The sequence below is a fragment of the Balaenoptera borealis genome, assembly GCF_965194805.1.
Source record: "Balaenoptera borealis genome assembly, chromosome: 8".
Taxonomy (NCBI): domain Eukaryota; kingdom Metazoa; phylum Chordata; class Mammalia; order Artiodactyla; family Balaenopteridae; genus Balaenoptera; species Balaenoptera borealis.
Window position 1 is genome coordinate 8,559,132 of NC_138865.1, and position 15,580 is coordinate 8,574,711.

Here is a 15,580-nt window from a genome sequence, read left to right on the forward strand (position 1 = left end):
ACTGATGTGTATTTTTATGTTTTGGTTACATGTTTACAAACTGGTTTCCATCCTCTTCTTGATACAAAATAATTATTTTCTTTATAAAGTCTAACTTTTATAGGAAGTTTGGGGGATGTGTTGACTTAACGTAAGAAAAAAATTTGGCTTAAGTGGAACAATGAGCATGTGACCTCGGGGGTTGGGGGTGGGGCGGGGAAATTTTGTGGACCTGCAGCTAAATTAGCACCTACACCTTGGTCCTGAGTAGAGATCCTGGCGGGGAGCTGGCTACTCTGGGCAGGATTTGACCCCGGGGATTTTTATTTCCTTATGTGTGGTCCTCTATATGGAGTAACCTATCCCAGAGGGTGAACTCATATTTCCTACCCAGCTTTATGCCAGCCTCATCCTTCCTGCCTACCATCCTTCCATACTTTACCCAGTGCCAAATCTCAGTTCCCTGCCTTTGCACTGCTTCCTGCTGACCCTTCTCCTCCTCTGGCAGCCACTGACTGGGGTTACTGCATCTGCTTTCAATGTAAAAGATAGACATAAAGAAAGTCTCCAAGAACCCGACCTCCAAAGCGCTGAGGAAGTCAGTCCTCAGTGGGCATGTCATTTGAGGGTATTTGCAGCACACTCTTAGCTACAGAGAAGAGCGGGTCCAGGTTCATTTACAAACTACCCAGCTTGGCCAAGCCCGTCTTCACGAGGTGTTAAAAAGGAGTCGCTGGGAAGAAGAGAGATCCCGAGGTTAGACAAAGCACAACTTAGGCAGGGGCAACCCTGCGCACAGAAGTCAGGTTCTCTACTTCTCTGGTTGTCTGCACAAGTTTGAGTTTTGCACACGGTTTACAAATCTTGCACAAGGTGGCCGAGCCATCCGAGACAGTTTTCAAAAGATAAATTCAGACACTGCCTAACTGCTCCAGCACAACCTGCTTCCACTCCACGGCTGGTGGGAGCTTGGATGGAGTTCCTCTGGAATGAAAAAGGTCGGTTCTTTGACAAGAGTGCATTTTCTCTGTCAGCCTCATTCCCTGCCTCCTCATCCTACACATACTCTTAGCGACTCAGGGGATCATACTTAAGTGCTGTGCATTTGCTTTCTGTCCTGTTCCATAGGTCACACCTGCTAAGACCCATCCCAGGAAGTTATCACTCACTATTTCTCATTTCCTCCTGAAAAGGAGTTCTCTTACCCTTGGAGGTACCATTCGAGAGACTTTTAGGCCTATCAGACACAGACCCAGGAGCCTTTACCAGAAGCCAGCTTGTCTTTACAGCTCAGAAAACATCAAGGGAATCAGCTCCAGGATACTAGGAGATTTCTCAACACCTGGCCTTGCTTAAAAAGTGGCTGGGGGGCTGGTGGGGCCCTGTCGATGTTGTGACCCCACTCTTCTCCTGCCTGCCCAACCGAGCTCAGTCCCTGGTACCAGCCTAGAGGACCCGGAGGCTCTGGGTCTTCCAAGAAGTTCAGAGTTCAGGGCAAACGAACAAAGGCAAAGGGTGAAGGGGTCTCCATCCCCCACTCCTCAACCAGGGCCGAGTCAGAGCGTCCAGCACCTCTTTTGGAGCTGTGACAACCTGCCTCTCTGGGAAGGGACATGCCCACCTCTGGGGGCTGTGGCATCACTGAGTTTCCACCAGAAATCTAGACCCGGGGATTGTGCCTGTCCGGAGGTGGCAATTCACCTGCAGCACGAACAGAACGTTTGCCGAGGAGAGCCCTCCCCCTCAGAGGGGATGAATCCCGCTGTGGGGTGGGGGCTGACCCCTGTCAGGTGGGCTCTGGCCATCGACTGGCACCTGAGACCCTGAGGGGCCCAGAGGTATAGAGTTCCGGATGCCACAACGCCAGAGAAGTCAGGCGCAGCCCAGAGCCCACCTGGCAGTGGAGGAGGAGTTCTGTCAGAGATGTTGTGTGTCCTCCTCTGGGGGAGGGGAGAGTTGCTTTAGAGGAAAGGAGTATTTAGGGTTCCTGGAGTCTCAGGAACATCGAGGGTGTCAGAGCAAGACCAGCGTGACCTGCACAGGTGACGTCAGCCCTTTGGGAGGATGGGAGAACTCAGATGCAGCTAACATTAACTGAGGCCGATGATAACGAAGGCTTTGTCCCAGTGCCTTCATACAATGTGTGTAGTAGTAGTAGCTACTACTACTCTCTATAGTAGCTCTCTATATTTTAGCTCTCACCTAAATCCTTCTGATACTCTGGCAAGGTGAGAAACCCCACCCATTTTACAAATGAGGAAACTGAGGCTTGGGGAGCTTCTGTGATTGCACAGGGTCCCGTGGTTATCCAGGGGTCCAGCTGGGGGTCAGACCTGGATCTTTGGTCCCACTAGTCTTCCAGGCTCCCCCTCATGCCATTTCCCAACAGTTCACAAAGGCCAGGTAGCTCAGAGTGCCCGGTAGGGACAGCTTGGGAGTAGGGCTGTCTTGACATTTTTGTTTCCTTGCAGATGGCCATAGAAGCTGGAGAAGTGTGGGGTTTTAGGGGATTAAAAGTTTAGTGACAATTTATGAAATAGGGTATCCCCATGGAAAAGGACGCCTGTTTTCCATGTGAGTTCTTGGAGAGCTCCTCCTGCGAATGCTGTGAGATGTCTATTTTGGTGTCCTGAGAACTTTTGTATCTCCTTTTTTAGGGTTTTGTAGTGGTGGTTTTTGTGTGTCTGATCTTGAAAGGTGAGGTGACTTCCGGACAAGTGGATTATTTCTCTAAGGCTCCCGTAGAAGAGTTGAACAGTTGGAATTAGGACAGAATCAGAAAATTAAGCTTCATGGGGTAAATTTTGAGAAGGTTTTTGAAGATACTGGCTATGACATGACAGAGAGAAGGAGAATTCTAGACAGGACACTCCCCATGCAAGGCTGGAGCAAGGAGCAGCCTGGGAACTTACATCGTCTTCCTGTCCCCACTTCCTGGGCCAGTCAGTTGCCTTCTGTGAGCCTTGCATTCCTCATCTCTGAAACACGGATGAGCTTGGTGACCTCCATGATGGGTCCCAACCAGAAAGGTAAGAAAATAGCGCGACAGGCAAATGCATTTGTGAACATCTTGACAACTGAACTGGTCCTGGGATTTGGGATGGTAAGTGTTGGGACCTACTGTAAGTTCTTAAGCCAGGGGATGAAATGACCAACGTGGAACTGCTAGGCTTAAGAAAGTGATTTTCACTGTCATGTGAACTGATTAAGGGAGGAAAACAAGGTAAATGAGAGAGGAAGGGAACCCGGGAGAGGAAAGGGGCAGGAAAGGGCAGAATAGAGAGAGTTGGAGGAGGGGAGAGAAGAACCCTACGTGCTGTTTCCCCACAAACGTAGGTCAGCCTCCTGCTTTATACGTTTGATTACAGTTATGTCAGCTTGATGCCTACTGGGTGCATGCACACACACACACACACACACACACTCACACACACCACACACACACACACACACACACACACACACACACACAAGCTTAATCCTGCTATAGTCACAGCAATTACCCACGAGAAAAATCCCTCAGTCCTCGGGCAGAGCTGGGGCTTCTTCAGAGCACAAAGGAACAATGGAATCTCAGGGTTTGAAGGAGACTCAGACGCCACCTAATTTTTGCTTGTCCACACAGTCATAGACAAAATGATATCAAATTTTTCTCAAGGCCTCCGAGGTAAAAACTCTTTGCCTTCAGTCCTTATTGAATGCCTGTAGTCAGACAGTCCTCCCTTGTAATGACTCCAATGCTGTCTGTTGCTCACCAGACTGATTCCTTTTGCTTTGGGTCTCCGAGGGGACAGGGATGTAGTCTCTGGATTACTGAGCCCTCGGCCTCCCCTTCCCAGGGAAGTCCTGGAGGGCAAGACTGGGAATCAATTGAGAGGGATGGTCATAAGCTCACCTTGTCTTTGCCTCCTGAAATTATGTGAAATTCAGAAAGATTGCACCGCTCCCTCACAACCTACTGGCCCAGCCGGGCTGGAGACAGCTGTCCACTTTGCTGTGACTCAGTTTTCACACATCCTCAGATAGATTGTTTTTAGTTCCTCTCCCACTGGGTCCTGCCACTGTATTATTCCTTCTCAGGATAATGTTTTATGTTCAAAATTCAAATGTGACTCTTGCCTTGAGATGTACCTAGGAAGACAGGAGGAGGCTCCCGGGTGTGGTCTGGGGGGGAAAATGTAAGGTCTTTAAAGTTCTTACAACACTGTGGACACCTTCCCTTCTTCCCCAAACCATTCTCTTGGTGCATTTTCTAAAAATGCAATCCAGCCTGGATGATGCCCTCCACGTGCCAGACGCTGTGCCAGGCGCTGGGGAGGTAGAGGGGAAAGATGGTCTCTTAGGGTATCCACAGCCCAGCAGGGGAGAAAGAAGACCCACAGACAAACGGGACAGTACAGTCAGCACTCTGATTCTGGAGAACAGGGCCTGGCCCTGCCTGGCATGGGTTGACTTCAAGCTTCCCTGGTGTGCACTTGCTCGGGTACCAGACTTCCCACCCAGTCCCCTCCCCCATCCTGCCATTCTCCCAAACTCACCAGGCGTTCCTCTTGGGCCCCTCTGTCTTCCCTCTTGCTTGAGCTGACCTGTTCCCAGCTATTTCCCGGTAGAGCAAATCCCAGCCGAAGCAGGATCACATCCAGAGTCAGAATAACTATTGAACAGTCTGAGGAAGCTTGATTCAATTCCACTTGTAGGCCCATCGGTGTCTCTGAGCCTCACTTCCTCTGCACTTTCTCTAGGGTCTCTGGGGCCTTTGACTCACTGGCAACAAACTCAAGTTTCTCCTTGGCTTGCTGGTTGGAGCCCCTTAGCTCTCCATCTGCACTTGTCTGAGGTGACCCTTCCTTGGTTCGTCATTTCACGGTTCTGTCCTCCCACCGGCTGCCTCAGCCAGCCAGGTGTCCGCTCCTGGTCCCTTTCCCTCACTCCATCCTCCTCCCAGTCAAGACATCAGACAAGGACGGAGGTGGTTTTTTCAGCAGCTACCACTGCCTGACAGTGCATTTTACAGTGAAAATGCATTTATAGTAAAAACTGAGGCTGAAGATGGCCTTCTTCATGGCCTTTTAAGCTCTCCATTGGAAAGGCTGTAAATGGAAATGACAAAGGGAAAGGGACAATCCCAGCAACCCAAACCAGTAGGTGCTTCTGACCTCACCCACTAGGAGAGCAGGTGATCCTAGGAAGGTAAAGTCATGTCAGAGACTTCACGGCTAAATTGATTTCCAGCTATTTCCAGGCATGTGTCAAGGGCCCTCAGAGGCTAGCGGTCCCTGGCACAGTGGCTGCAGAGGTGAGGGTGCCTCTAGAGACCCTTACTGTCATCCCCCAAGCGCTGAGCTCCCAAGGCTGCCGCAACCCCACCCGCAGGGATACAAAGGAGAGCCCTGTGGGACAGGTTACTCCAATTACATAGGTGAAAATTATATATATATATATATAAATATAATTATATATATTTTCCTGGGCACAAAAGCAAAAACAAAAACTTTATTACACCAGGGCTTTTAATTGAACACATCTGATTCCCTGACTTAAAAATAATTTTTTTTCTTTTCATTTTGAAGCAGGTGTTTTTTTAATGGGGCTTATTTTTGGGTTTGAGATCACTGGGCTTCTTGCCCTGTGAATCCATGCTTGCTGCTGTGTTGAAAATGCATACATTGGTGACCGCAGTATTAAGCCAAATTTAAACTCTTTAGTCTCCTCCATCTGTAAGTGTTATGTATCTACCTCATTATGATTTTTTTGGTTTCCTGTGCTTTCGTGTTGTGTACGATGTCAGAGGTGAAATGTAGATAAAAATATATATATAAAAAAATATATATTTTTTGCTTTGCAATAAAGTTCAAAGCTATAACACAGACTATTCATGAAATGTCATAGCCTTTTATTGTGCTCTATCCTCTTAGTTGTGAATTGTCCTGGGAGCCCTTTTGCCTATTCACTAGAGTCAATATTATTGTTTGTCATTTGATGAATCATTCTAATTATTTTAACTGTACTTTTTCGACACATTGAATAAGACACTAGGATTCTTGAACAACTCTTGGTTCCAAAGGTGCTTTATTTCTGTGGACTCATGTGATCAAATGGAAGGGAAGTGTCTCTGCAGACTTGAATCTTCCAGATAGAAGTATTGATCTCAATGCCATTGGGTTTAGAACAAAAGGTTTGTGCGTAGGGGGAAAAAGGAAACATTGGTTTGGCTTCGACTTCTTGACGCTTTCAATGTTGATTTATGTCCAACTTCGGTTTTTTAATTTCAAGCTCTTGGCATGGAATATGGTACCCACTGACTCGCTAGGATCCTCACCTGATTTGGCTGCTTTCAACTTTCTGACTTCGCCGTTCTCTCTAGGTTGATTTTCTGTGTTGTGCTGTTCGGTGGTAAAGTACCCTGTGCCCAGCCCTTACATATTCTCCAAACCTTGTGAAACCCTCTCTTCCATACCATGTGTTCAGAGGGATGGCGATCTGGAAACATTTGTAGTCTGCAAGCCAGCGATGCCATAAAGACCCAAGTTCTTCAGAAGAATCCTGACCAATTACAGTCCAGGGCGAAGGGATCTTGAATAGAAATCGCAAGGTGGATTGTCTGCAATTGATTCCCTTTTCCTGTAATTTGAACAGAATGACCTTCCTTTAACTAAGCAACTTAGGTCGTGAGCCCTAGATACTCTGTATGGTTCAGTTACCCTTGTTTTTCTGCATCTTTTGCCAAAATATGGAAGACATTTCTCAACTTCATTAAATATGTTTTAAACGGGACAAAGAAAGGTCTACACGTTAAAGATCCTTTAAAATGTTACTTGAGTGAACATGTTTTTTTAATCCCCCAGCTCCAGAGAGCTAGGGAAAAGTTGTAATCGAAGCGGGGGAGAATCATTTCTACATGTGCAGTGTTTTCCCTTAAAGTACTTACAATGACTACAAAAAAGAAAAATGCTTACAATTCAATTTCATAGTATGTTCCATTTTCCTCCTGTTTTGTTTTCTTCTGAAGATCATAAAGAATTGCTTGTGTGTATTAAGAAGAGACATTTTCATTTGTATTTGGGGAGGTTTGCTTTTCTCCTTAACAATGCTGAACCGGCATTTAAACAACTCTGGCTAGGTTATACTTTGCCTGTTCTCAGCTATTTCTCTCTTTTAATAGTATAATGGTCTGTGTATCAATCGAAATGCAGATAAAATATGTACTGAAGATGGAACACACTGGTGTTGACCTGAAGGGGGAAAAAATCTAATGATAAATATATATTTATCTATCTATCTATCTATCTATATCTGTACGTAGGTGAGTGGAAATATATGATATATTCACACACCCACACACAAAACACACACATAGGCACAATGACAATATACTTCCAAAGTTGGTTTTTGGTTCTGAGGAATTTGCCACCTCACTGAGCTTCCCAAGATTCCCAAATTTCTTTTGAAATAATTGTTTAAGAAAGGTTTTGCTTTGTTTTTTAGGTACTAGAAAGCACAGTTCTAACTATTCCCTGTTCTTCTGGGGACGTAACTATTGTAGATTCAGAGGAGCCTGATTTAGGTGAGTTTCTCTGGGACCCTCTCTTGTGCCACCACCTTCCTGCCCACCCGGTGCCAGAAGAAAGTTACCTGCAGAGCCGTCCGTACCCTCTATCTTTGCTCTGTCTTTCCACTCATCTCAGGCCCCCAGTTTTCCCACAGGGGAGGCCTTGTTTGCTGGAGACCCTTCTGAAGTTTGGATACCGGGCTGACTTCTCTCTCCATGTAGGTTCTGGGCATTTCCACACTTGGTGTCACCTTTCCTGGATGACCAGACCCGTTGTACCTCCAAATCTCTACAGGACACAGCTAACTAGGAGGTTCCAGGGTGAACAGAAGGAACTTCTTGCTGCAGCTGGGGTAGGTGTGTTTGTAGTCCTAAGCACCAGGTTTCGTCTGTTTCTTACAGAGGAAGGATCCAAATGGACCAGACGCTATAGGTGAGGGCGTGATGCGACTTCTGATCCAGACCAGCCAGTTTGGTCCACGTACTGTCCCACTGCTGGCTCCCAAGCAAAGCTCCCTTGGTTGAGAGGGAATTCCCAACATGACAGAGCGAGCCTGGGAACAGGGGAAAGGGCACTGAGCTTCACCTCATTGTGAAAAGGTATTTTCTTCTCTGCCCTTCGTTTTCTCTCCGGAGACCTTGTGTCTGCATGGCGGGTTGGTCTTTGGTCTTGACGTTGTTGTTGGGTCATTGTGGGAAGTTTCTGTACTGCCGTGAGGATGCTGTCCATTTTCTTTCATTGTGACTAGTCTGGATGCTTCTCCATCCCCGTGAAGGGAGAGGGCGCTGTCCCGGGATGTGATGGTTCTAGGTAGAGAAGCTTGCCGTCCTGCTCACCGTTGTTCGTTGCTCCTGAACCTCTGGGGTAATCTCCAACTTGGAATCCACTTCTGACTCTTTGGCTGCTTTCTAGGTGGCCTGTTGTGAGACAAGGACAACTTCTGTGCCTGAGATACTTTGAAATCACTTTGAAATTAGAGGTGGGAAGTGTATTTCAGTGGGATGTGGCAGATGATTTAAGAATTTCTCTTACCTTGAATTTGAAGTGTGGTACAGCAGTGGTAGAGACTTCTTGACCTTGGACCACTGGGTCTGCCACGCACTGACGCTCCTTGCGAGGACAAGGTGGTGGATGATGAACTGATTTCACCCCACTGGAGCTTTCCTGCCAGACAGCATTCCCACTTCAAATTCAGTCAGTCACCTGGCTCTCAAATATTTCTTAAACACCTACTATACCAAGTGCAGGGCTAGGGCAGAAGGGGCTCTAAAGAGAAAACAAACCTCAAGGGATTAAATATGAGAGGGAAGAAATGTGCATAAGTAAGTATAATACGGTGAAAAACAGAGCCCTAAGAGAGTGCAAGGTGCTAGGGGCATCCAAAGTGGGAAGCAGCGTTTCCAAGTAGTGATATAAGAGGAGACTTTAAAAAGACTGGTATTTGAGTTGGGTTTTGGAGGCTCCATAGGGTGCCTGAAGATGGGTGAGTTGAGTTGACTGTGCCTACAGTCATGTGACATCATTCATTCGAGGTGTTGCCTGCCTTCTGATGAGAAAGCAAGACAATTTCCAGCAATGTCACCGTCTGTTAACATTCACCCAACCTCGTTGAAAGAATAGTCCTTCAAGCTGCAACCGGTTTCTCTGCAATTGGTAATATGATTCAGAGAATGGCTTTCCCTTGTCGCTAAACCCTCTCCCTCCTCGAAGGCTTCACGGAGCTCCCAGAGCCGGGCTTGTGGGTGCTCATGTGTGTTCACGTGCACATCTTGGCTCAAAGTTTAGTTCCCTGCAGCTTTGGTATGTTTAAAACCCGTTCCTCTGGTCCTCCCAGTGCGGTGGAAGCCAGAAGGAATGAGGCCTTCACGTGGTGGTGATGTGCGTATCTCCGCAGGTGAGGGCAAACCAGAGGATTGGAAGGTGTCCATTGACCATTCCAGGTTTGAATTAAGGCCAAAGGGGAGGAAGGCTTGAACGATGAATGGGATTTCTTAAAGCCCAAAGCTGCCCATGAGACACAGAAGAGCCCAGTCTCTGTTTCTTAATGAGGTTTCAGTTCAGTCCTGCTCAGGCCAACCTTCCAGAATATTTGAGACCACTGCCGCCTCCCAGAGGGACTCAGGCCTGCAGACCTCAGCCAGCTCTGGGTGCTCCCTGTAGCAGCTGGTCACTATGGGCACAGCATATCCTAAGGGGGTGTGAGTCTTTGGGATCTGGGGAAGGGCCCAGTTTCTTCTATAATTAATGCAGTGGTTCTGGGCCTTTCCAGATACCATGAAAAGAGTATTGATGAAAAGGAGGCCAAGAAAAATTGGGGTTCATCTGACCCTTTCCCCAGTGGCGCCCAATTCCTTCAGGCTTACACACAGATTACCCCACAGTTTCTTTGGCTTAATTTCATGTTCTGAGAGTAAATAACAAAAGACATTCAGAAACTGGATGAGAGATGCAAGGCACAAAGAAGCAGGGCAAGCACGAGACCCTACCCACCGATGGGTCCCTTCCTGGAATTCATGTTTCCCATTCAGAGTGGCCTGGCCTTTGGTACAGACCTCAGATTCTCAGCATGTCTAAGTGGACATGCAGGGGTGGCTGTTCTGAACATTAGACCCTGTTAATAGAATAAATAGGCTTGGCCCTCTAATTGGAATCCCCTAATTTCCTTGGTCTGGTTCATTATAGTCATTCCCTCTTTAACCTCCATAAAATAAGTCTTTGTTGCCAGTCCATGGCCTGGAATCTTTTTAGAATGAGAGGGATGATGGCCACCTGCATCCCTGAGGCTGACAGACTAAACATATCAGCCTAGCATCCATTCAGAAAAGGTGGGCTGCTATTCTGCACAAGTTATTTTTAAGAATAAGTTAATAGTGACCTTATTATCTGGGGGAATCTAATGTAGAGCTTTATTTTACAGAGGAGGAAAGAGACATAGGGGTTTGAATGATTTGCCTAACTTCCCTTGATTAATGAAAGACAAACCACGATGTGGGCTCAGGTGTCTTGATTGAAAAGGCATGCACCCCCTACTTAAACTGGTGGGGTCATCTTACCTTTCTTTCCTTCTCGCTGCCTAATGGAACTCTGAGGGTCCACCCTACAGTGAGACGTTTATCTAAGCCTGTAACAACCCAAATGGCTTGACTTGTGTATAAACAACTCCTACTGAAATGGGCAAAGAGCAGGGCCCTTGCTACTGTGTCAGGGTACAAGGCCCCCTGATACTCAAGGTATCAGCTTGAGTCGACACATGGGAAAGAGACCCTTTCCCTGATTTCCAGTGATGCTCTGAAAAAAAAAAAAGGGCCTAAACAACATATGAGAAGTTACTTTTTAAGTCAATCGGTGTTCCTCTGATTTCTCCCGAGGGGCTTCTTGAGCAGGATCCACCCGTGTTGTAGAGAAGAAATCAGGGCATTGAGTGTCACCATTATCTTTCGGAGCCCAAACTGCTAAAAAACTAAAACAAAACCAAAAAATGCAGACAGCAAAGCTCTGCATTCAACAAGAGCTCCTGCCTCCAGAAGGACTGCCCCACAGACCCTGGCTCTAACTCTGCTTCAGGAAGCTTGTGAAGACCTGGCTTGGCCTCATCCCAGCTGTCAAAGCTGCAGCAGTCTTTCCTGATGTGAAGGAGAGCCCCTTCTTTGAGAACCAAGGGCTCAGGACTCTTGCCTCATGGCCAGTCTGTTCATTCTCTTCATAATTTAGTCTCCTTATTTACTCACTCATCCTTCAACCAGAAAATATCCCAGGCATTGGACTAGGCCCTGTCCTCAAGTAATTCACAGTCTGGGCAGGGAACTAAAACCTGTACATCAAGGGCTGAAGTGTAAGCCTGAAAGTGATGAGTCCAGATACAGCTCTCTGAGCTCTAAGGGGGAGGAGACGACATGGGTGTTGTCAGCTCTTTGCCGCCACCTGTCTTTCTGAAAGACTGCTGAGCATTCCTCGTGGGTGGCACACTTTGGATTTAGGACCTTAACACAGTGTGTCCCCTACTCTTCCTCTCCTTTCCCTTAAAGGTAACCCCCAGTGTGCACCAATATATTGGTTCCCTTGACCACCATTTTTAGCAGATACCTCTTGTAAGATCACCAGGAGCCCTGCTCAAAAGCAATGCTCTCTTTGGAAAAATGGTTTGACCAGAAAGAGGAGACAGAGAGAGGAGAGTAATGAGAAGATTCCCCTTTCCCGAAGATAGATTGCTCTAGAAAGAAAACAGGTTGCTTCATCCATACTCATGTTAGCCTTGATCTGGAGCTTTAAAAGGAATGCAGATCAGGAATTCAGGAAAGGACTCTGTCTTAGTTTGGGCTTCTATAATAATAAAATAACATAGACTGGGGCTGGGGGGTTGCTTAAACAACGAACATTTATTTCTCACCGTTCTGGGGGCTGGAAAGTCCGAGATCAATGTGTCATACGTTTGGTGTCCGGTGAGAGGTCTCTTCCTAGTTTGCAGATGGCTGCCTTCTTGCTGTGTCCTCACGTGGCAGAAAGAGAGAGCTCTGGTCTCTTCCTCCTCTTATAAGGGCACTAACCTCATCATGGAGGCTCTACCCTCATAACCTCATCTAAACCCAATGATCTCTCAAGGACTCCACCTCCAACTACCATCACATTAAGAATTAGGGCTTCAACATATGGAATTTGGGCAGGGACACAAACATTCAGTCCAGGAAACCTCTTTACTGCCTTGCCTCCAGGAGATGTGAAACTCACCGTTCCTACCCCATTCTAGCTATTGTTCTTAGCCATCATTTCTTCATGTCCATGAACACATACCTCCATCCTGAGTTTATGGGCTTACAAAGTGTAGGTTCAGCAATGTGCTATGAATGTGTACATGGGTTACAGAGAACAAGAGAGAAGGCTGTTCCCTTAGGAAGAGCCAAGAGAGAAATGAGGCGCAATAGCATGACTGTATCAGTCAGCTAACCTTCAAAGGTTCCCTGTGAAATACGAAGCCCTGGGCTGATCCCCACAAAACGCTCACGATGCCCCTTTAGGCCAACAAAGAATTGTCATGAATTCCTCTTAAGAATGCTTCTTTTGGGGGCACTGTTCTGTTCTCATGGTGAATGCTGAGATATGTCTTGAGATCAAGACATATCATGATAATGAGGTCTGCATTATCAAAAGAGTTTTTGAAGTCAAGACATATCAAACTTATTGCATCCATCACTAACCAGGTGCCCATCTCTAAAATATTACATATTAATCTCCAAGTAAGTTCATTTTAAAGCTACAGATTATTCAATAGGTGGTGGGTTTTTTTTAAAAGTCCTCGGTGTTTAACAGTGATGAGAAATAGTGGGCTTTTTAAAGTTATTGTTAATTCCTTAATCCCTAGTTCAGTTCAGCCAACTGGACCACTGTAAGCCTATCAGTAGTTTATCCAGCTGCTCTAATCATGGCTGGGTGAGAGCAGGGTAGAAGGACTTCTGTGGTAGAAACACAGATTGTTTAGGAAGCTGTGCTGTTACATCACAGGGCCAAGGAGAGCTGAGCTCCAGCCCCATCTCCCCTCCGAGCAGGGTCCTGCTTCCCTGCAATCCATATGCAGAAGCAGGGCCACTGGAGTCACCACCAACCCACTGAACCGGCTCAAGGACAGTTTCTCTCCTGCAAAATGAAGACGACACTCCCTAAGGTCCCTTCCGATCCTAAAATTCTCTTATCAATACACCCACTCACTCAACAAATATCTGTGAAGCTCTTAATTGTCTCCAGACTGTGAACTAAAATACCCCAGGGGAAAAAAGGTAGCTTTTCCTTTTAAACTCATCCTCATGTTTATAAGAACCTAGGAGATCTTCCTTAAATGGAACGTAAACATCTCCGAAATCAATTCAACTATATTTCTCTTGCTTTAAAAGAAAAGATGAAACCAACTTCTCACCGTCTTAATAAACATACTCAAAATATGTATCTTGGAGGTAAAAAACATTTTGTTCCCCTCAATCCCTCTTCTGTTGTTGTTGTCAAACAGTTTAAGTGTATTGGGGTAAAGACCAGAGCATCCGCTCGTCACGAGAGGAGAATCAGCCGGATTGGAGGTGCAGAGATTATTGACCACCCCACTTCTCCCACCATTGTCCCCGGGATGATGGTACCTATGCTCTGCAACACCATTCCTGGAAATCTCTTTCAGCCAGGGCAGCTCCACAATTAATGGTAAATAGTACGAAATAGTCCCAGGAACTGAAAACGGGGCATCACGGCCCAGTTCTGTACATTTTCACCAGGCTTCACGTTTGCCCGGGGACCGCAATAGGAGCTCAGCACAGAGGAGTCTTGGAGCATTTCTTTAGCCTTCAAGCCACACTACATATCATTTCATTCCCTGACTTCATCCCGTCCCTTCGCTCGTGTAAATACACCTGTGATCACAAATCCTCAAATGATAGTTCAGTGGCCAACTGCCAGATTAGAAACACACCACTTGGAGAGAGCAGATCTAGCTGGGCAGAGCTTCTGGGATTTATCTCAGGAAGGACGGAGGCGTTTGCTGAGGCCATTCGGGCAAAGCAGCTTGCACCTTTGAAAAGTCCTCCACTGGAGGGGAGACCCATGGTCAGCGGTCCCTGTAGACCTCAGCTGGCTTGGAGGTGACCAGCCCCTTGGTGGCACCCAGAGCTGTGAGCAGAGGGCTTGTTTGGGGTCCCACCACCTCTGTACACCAGGGGACCAGGCTGTGGGCTGTATTTCGAGTCAGAGCTGGGGGACGAGCACAGAGAATGTTTCTAGAGCAACTGCTTTGCTAGAACAGGTCGGGTTGGGTAGTGGACTCTGGGTAGGCTGGGTAAGAAACGGGATCGGGGAGCCTAGGAAGGCGCAGGGTCTCTTATGGCCAAAGGGATGAGGATGTGTGAGCATCTTGTGCTAAAAGCGATGGACACACACGCAGGTTCTGCCTGATTCCACAACCCCTAGGGTCAGAGCAAGCCAGGGAGGTGTGCTGGGGGAAGCCTCGCGCTTCGGCTGAGCATGACGGTCCCCTCCCCGCTGGGGAGCAGAGCCGGAGCGGTGTGGAGGCACTGGGCCTGCAGGGTCTGGCGGAGCTTTCTTTTCTTCTTGAGGAATGTAGCAAAATGTGCAGAGGAAGCCCACATTTCCTCCAGTGACCAGATCACAACCAAACAATTGAGTGCAGCACCTCACACTCTATTTCAAAGGTAGGAAGCTTTTCTACCAGGATGGAGGAATGTGTGTTTCTTCTCTTTCTCGGGGATGTGGGTGTGAGTAAAGGGGTCGCTCACCTACGCAGGTCACTCGTGTGAGGCAGGTAGATTCCGCCACCCGGGCCGCATCCCAGGGGGCTGGGAGACTGGGCTGCCCACCCCTTATGCAGGACTGGCGGATCCCCGGCCCTGAGTGACAGCCTTGGCTGTCGAAAACTGTCCCCTTTTAATTTCAACAAACCTGGCAAGAGTTTGCCCCACTGAGTTAGGAAGAATTCAGAGCGAGTTCTGCGTGGTTCTGGGCTCGAGGAGGAGGCTCGAGAGGGGCTGGGAGGAACAGGGGCTCTGCGTGGCCCCCGCAGGCTTCCGGCCTGACGTCTGTGCCCACGGCTGCCAACATCCGCCCGCTCCTCTTGGAACGGAGAGAAGGGCTCTTTGCGGCTTTCCAGGGTGTCTTGCCTCTCCTGACCCAGGCCGACTGTTGGTTCTAGAGAGGAAAAGCATGATTCCTCACTACCCTTCCTTCTTCTCCCGTCCCACAGCATGAACGTGAAGGCTGTCGCCTTGTCACTTCATTTAGCCAGGTGGCTCTCTTCTGGCCACTTGCCCATCTCCCAAAGGCAGGCTCTGGGGCAACGGTGGCTCTTCCTCTGAGATATGATTTGCAGTTCTTGACTCCTTCCTCCGCATCCTTTCCAGAACTGGCTCTGAGAGTGGCCTTGACAAGGGCCGTCCATTTGCCAGACGAAGGCTCCTCAGTCCCTGCCCACCCCGGCCCCCCAACCCTTGCTTAGCAGTTCCGTTGTCCTTTCCTGGGGGGCGATTCTTTTTTTTTTTTTTTTTTTTTTTATATAAGACCAACCC

At 47.6% G+C, this 15,580-nt stretch overlaps 1 long non-coding RNA gene across 1 annotated transcript in view; it reads left to right on the forward strand.

The window, feature by feature from the left end:
• Positions 1-3,441: 3,441 nt before the first annotated feature.
• The window catches only part of LOC309633711, a 30,247-nt gene continuing 18,108 nt past the window's right edge, over positions 3,442-15,580 (forward strand). Inside the window, exon 1 of the long non-coding RNA XR_014247678.1 lies at positions 3,442-15,520. This is a non-coding gene — a long non-coding RNA (uncharacterized lncRNA). The remainder of the gene's footprint in view (positions 15,521-15,580) is intronic.